We start from the raw sequence: 6,123 nt of genomic DNA on the forward strand, positions 1-6,123 counted from the left end.
TGTTAATCCGTTTATGTATCTATCGAATAAAATTGAATAGAGTAGTTAAGTGAAAGAAAAAAACATAAAACGACAATATTAATTATGCCAAGAAACGTAAAATTAATAAACCTTAACTCATACAACTTTTTAATAGGGCATGAGTAATGCAATTAAAAAAATGTATAATGAAAAATTAAGAACATGTTTTTTTTTGCAAATTCTTTGTTTTGACAAATCTGCTGTATGATTGTCTTAATAAAAAATTCCAGTAGGTAGTAAATTTCTTGTGAGTTTGTCTATATTATTATTATTAATCTTTTATTTCATTAAAAAACATTTGTTTCACAATTTGACAGTATTCTGGACGAATATCAAACAGGGTTTAGAGAGGGATTAAGCACATCAAATAATATATTCAATCTACTAAACATTGTAAGAATCAGGATGAATTAAGGCAAAAAAACATATTGTTTCTTTGTAGACTTCAAAGCAGCGTTCGACAAAATTTTTCGGAATGCTCTGTTTGTCAAGCTAAAAAGAATGGATATTTCAACAAAATTCCTAAACATTGTAAAGGACCTCTATACAAGGACAGCAAGCGCAGTATGGGATGGAAAAAATCTGGTTTGGTACAGAAATGGGAGTGAAACAGGGTTGTCTCCTAAGTCCTATGTTATTTGCACTGTTTATTAATGACATGCATGACCTCATAGGTTGAGGAATACATCTAAATGACCATGTCCGAATGTTACTGTACGCACTACGCAGATGACATTGTAATTTTTGCAAACACTCCAAAGGTCTTACAATTAATGGTAAACAAGCTCTATGAATATTGCCAAAAGTGAAATTAATCTAGAAAAGTCAAAAATCAATATATTCAGAAAAAATGGAGGCAGAAGGAGTAATTTAGAAAAATTTACTCTTGGTACGGACGAGATTGAAGTGGTCAACAAGTATGAGTACTTAGGCTTATGGCTGACGCCAGGGTTGAGTATGACCGAACATTTTAAAGAAAAAGCACAGCAGGCAAAAATGAGCTTAAATTTGACTTGGCACACTTTTGTTGCGAAAAAGGACATCGATATAATTAAAAACTAGAGTTATTTAACGCAGTAGCAAGATAAATCTTGGGGTATGGAGCATAAGCCTGGGGGCACCAGCAATGCGATGAAATGGAAAAGCTCCAACGATATTTTCTAAAAATATCCATCAAGATACCAACATCATCTCCTAACTACATGCTTACCTTAGAACTTAAACTGAAACCAGTTTTTATTTACACAATGAAATATCACATGACTTAATAATAACCAAAAACATTTACTGGGCTACACAATGGACAAATGTGTTAGAAGGAAGATATATCCATGAGGTTGTTGGAAACAACAGATTTGTTCAGTATGCAATTGATTTGGCTGACACGCAAATAATGGAAAGCGAACGGGATATGTTATTTTAAAGAGTACAGTGTACAATGCCCTCAACTATACTGAAGGTAGTAGTTAATTTCAGGAAGAAAGGAACACGTCAGAAATAGGTTGGATTTTTAAAGCAAGAGGAGCACTTTCAAATTGCATAGATCGCAAATAATGGTAGTTCTGGTCGATGCGGAATATAATTCAAACTTATTACTTCACCTCTTATTTTAAATAGCACACTGATTTGTTCTGTTGTGTTATGTGCCAAGAAATACGTGTTTGTATTTAAAAAATGATTCAGCTTGCTGTAGTAGGTTCTGTATTGCGAAGGCTCTGTTTCCGTAGTGAACTTATCATAAACCATATTTCCAAGTTTCCTTAGCAAATCTTTGAATTTTAACTTCATGGCTTCATTATTATCGGTGGTTGATACTGTAAAATCTGCGGAAAATTCGTTGGCCAATTTGCTCCACTCAGTAACGCAAGTTCCCCCAGAATGTATCAGCTGCATGAGAACCAGTCTTGGAATCCTTTCTTCTACCATCACCATTACTTTTGTCACATAAGCGACAAAAGCGTAGCGTATCCAAAACTAGAGGTGCTATACCTGTTTCTAGGTAAAACATATAATCTGGTGAACTACCAGGCAGCTTGAAAGTATTCCGTATAAAAAAACGAAGACATTTTTCCACAAAGGAAAATATCCCCAAATTTGGGTTCCGTAGAAGAGAATTGATAATGCAGCTGTACGAAAGATTTGATACTTTGCTCCATGTGATATGTTTTTCCTTTATATACAAATGCTCCACACAGAATACATAGCTCGTTTAGCTTCAAGTAGTTTGTATTGAAGATGCTTATTTAGGTTAAAATAAGAAGCAATTAAGACTCCTAGGTACTTGTACTCATTCACAATCTCTATTTGTTCCTCCTTAAACGTCCACTTTTCACTCCTGGAAAACCTGCCACCCCCCTTCTCATAATCATAATTTTTGACTTGGTAAGATTAACCGATAAATTCCAGTTTTTGCAGTAGCGTTCGAGTCAGTTTATCATTAGCTGCATACCGTTTATAGTCTCCGATAGGAAGACTAAATCATCTGCAAACATCAAGCCAGGGATGTTTTTTCCACTCATAACAATTCCCCCTTTTACACTATCGATAATTTCGTTTATGTACAAAACAAAAAATAGAGGACTAAGAACACAACCTTGATTAACGCCCATTGACGTTTCAAACTCGTCTGAGAGGAATTTACCATACCATACCCTTGCAATATTTTTTTTGTAGATTGCTCTGATGACAGATATCATTTTTGTAGAGATTCCGTATCCGTAGAGTTTGTAGAAAGGTGCTTCTCTGGGAAATGAGTCGAAAGCTGCCCGGAAATGCACAAAAAGGCATACAGCTTTTTCCCTCTCTAGAGAGCACATTAAATTGAAAATAGAGCCTTCGAATTTCTTGTAGTATCGGACAAATTGCTATGAAATGGTAAATATCGTCACACTCATTTCTGTTACAATAAGGATCGACCGGAATATAATTCAAGTTCAATATTTTAACCCTTGCTCTAAAAATTATACCTATAGCTCTCGCAGAAAGTCTATTATTGAAATAATTTTTTGCATTAGTATTTAAAGAGTGGCTTAGATTTCTATATATTTCTCTTGTTGACGATGATGATGCTCTATTTCAATGTTGAAGATATATATTTTAATCAACTTTTGCGATAAGATTCGAAAAGATATCTTGCCAATTATCTATGTTTAAGTCATTCAGTTCAAGAGAAACATTATGCAATCGAGCAAGTTGAGTCCATTCCTTAAATGGTGATGCTTCTGTTCGCAAAAGAATGATAGATGTGTGAAGATTCGAACTTGGTTTTCTCATTAATCTTGTTAGAAAATCTGCATGCAATTCAAATTTTTAATATAAATAGGTGCAATTCCGGACTCAACATGAATTGCATAGGTTGGAGTCGAATTAGGTAACCGAAATAATCTTTTGAAAAAGAGGCGTTGTATCAACTCAAAAGCATCAAAATAATTGTGATCAAAAATTTAAATACCGTTAGACAAGCAAGTGTTAAACTCGGTATTTAGATCCTAAGTTTATGTTTTTGTTTGAGAAGAAAGTTGGCCACATTATGTTGAGAGCTACTTTAGCTTCTTTACTCTTCCGCTGTTCATGTTTATTGAAACTACCGTTAGAAGACATCAACACTCCTAGATATTTAAATTCCTGTACTATTTCAATAGGTTGGTTGTTAAGGAACCACCGTATTGATTTGTAGCTGGAGAAAAAATGGCTTAGCCGCTAGCATAACCATTAACCAAGTCATTCGCGTAAAGAAGCACTTTTATACGAATATCAGAAAAACAAACTTCACGGGGTGAATTATCTGAAGTATCATCAATGTATAGAGAGCAAACAACATTGGGCTGAGGATACATCCTTGAGGAACACCTATGCAGTCGTTTGAAACCAATTTGAAACCTCGGCCCCATTCCAAACTGTAGCATAAGTTTTACATACAAAATTTTCGTAGATATTGAGAGATTTTTTAGATATACAAAATGAGGCCATAATAAAAATAAAAAATGAATGATTGTGAGATAGAAAAAAAACTTAAATGCAGAAGATGTACATTACTGCATTATAGGCAATTCGAAAAATGTCATAAGTCAACATTATAGCGAAGGGAACATGTTCATCTTTATATTTGAATCTTCGTATGCATCAGTGCTGCCGCAATTTTAAAGGGAACAAAAGCACACATTTTTTTAAAATTTTATTATGTTACATTTTTGACGTTTGTTAATGTTTTTTGAAGAATTTGATTAAAATTTACTTTTATTTGGGAGATCCACGCTCCTATTTGCAATATTTTTCTTTCTGTGAGATACTTTTCCAAATTTCAATGCGTTTTTACAGCACATATATAAAATTAAAAATGCCCATTAACTATCAATTTAAGACTGTAAAAAACGGTATGAATAATATTTGTCATTGTCTAGAGCACTATTTGTTGGCTGTCCCAAAATATATTCCGATTTTCTTACTGTTTTTAAGCTTTTAGTCGTTTTTTGCATTTATTTCAATACACTTCAAATACTGTACTGTCAGGTATAGAATTTTATAGGAGGTAACAAAGAGTTACCACTGGTGTTCTTTCTTCCACTTATATGTGCCATTCTACTTTTCTGCTCAATGCCGATGCAGAACAGTGTCAGTCGAATTTTTTAATTCAAAGTAATTTCATCTATTGCTAAAAATGCCTGTCAAAGCGAGCACGAATATTTGGAAAGTAATTTTGCAAATACTAGTTAAAAATCATCCAGCTATTTGGAAAATAAAAAGCAGCGAATATCGGAATAAAATGAAGAAAAACCAGGCATGGGATTTAATTTTAAAGAAGTATAAAAAAAATGACCCTGACGGTACCATGGCCACAATTAAAAACAAAATAACTAACATCAGAACGTGCTACTGTCAGGAGCTGAAAAAAGTAGCCGATTCCCTAAAATCTGGAGCTGCGGGAGAAGATGTTTACGAGTATATTCTCTCGTTATGATATTTTTAAGAGTTGGATTTTCTTCGAGACCAAGAAGAGGCTTCCGAGAGCGTCTCAACAGTAGATCTCGATGTCGAAGAGTTAAAGGTAAATATTTGTAAGTTAAGAATTTTGTTCAAATTCAAATTTGTTTTAGGAAATCCGAAACAAGATTTTCTGCACCAAGCCTGCGCCCAACTTGAGTCAATGAACAAAAATGACGATGAAGATGCTGTAATTATCCATGAAAAAGTTCTGGGCATGTCCTTTCAGGAAACTTGACCCTGAGCAAAGGCTTTATGCAAAAAAAAAAAAGGATTGAAGAAATTCTAATTCTTGTTAAATTTAAACAACTAACATTGCATTCTATTGTTTACCATCAATGCCATCGTCATCAAGAATTACAAATAGCTACAAACGTTTTTCACCATCGCCACCCATTTCCATATCTCCTATGTCCAGTTCATCAGAAATATGTGGTAAGTTCCAGACCTATTAGAACGTATTCGAGCTTCATAAACTGGTCCATTCTTTCCTTTCAAAAAGTTGTGGAGAAAACAACAACCCAAGACTATCTTTGCCGCGTTAATGGGCTTGAGCAAGAATACCAAAAGCATTTTCTACACGAACTCTTGATTAGCTAAGGCATTTGTTAAAATTCAGCTCTTACGGATATAATTGTGTACCTGAATGCGACTTCATTTAATGGGAAAGCATCGTCTGCCACGAATACATACGGCAACTTTTCTTCACCCGTGACAAGTTCAGCATATGGCAAATGGAGCGAATCGCTTTCTAACATTTTGGAAAATGTTGTGTGCCCAAAAACTCGAGCATCGGAGTTTCGGCCATTTTTTTCAACATCCACCATCAAAAATTTACTTTTAGCATTAACGATGGCCATTAAAACGATGCAAAATATCTTCTTGTAATTGAAGTAAAAATATCCTGAATTCGGTAGCTTCCGTATTTCGACGTGCTTTCCTTCAATTGTCCCAAGACAACGTGTATATCCACTTACATTAAAGAATTTTTCGAATTCTATTTTCTAATCACCAGTTGTTTGAGGTAGCTAATTAATAATTATGGATTCGCATGTTTCAATAACAATTTTTCCAATTTGTTGTGTCGAAACTGCATACAAAAACTTGAGATCTTCGAAATCG

The sequence above is a fragment of the Eupeodes corollae genome, chromosome 3, assembly GCF_945859685.1.
Source record: "Eupeodes corollae chromosome 3, idEupCoro1.1, whole genome shotgun sequence".
Taxonomy (NCBI): domain Eukaryota; kingdom Metazoa; phylum Arthropoda; class Insecta; order Diptera; family Syrphidae; genus Eupeodes; species Eupeodes corollae.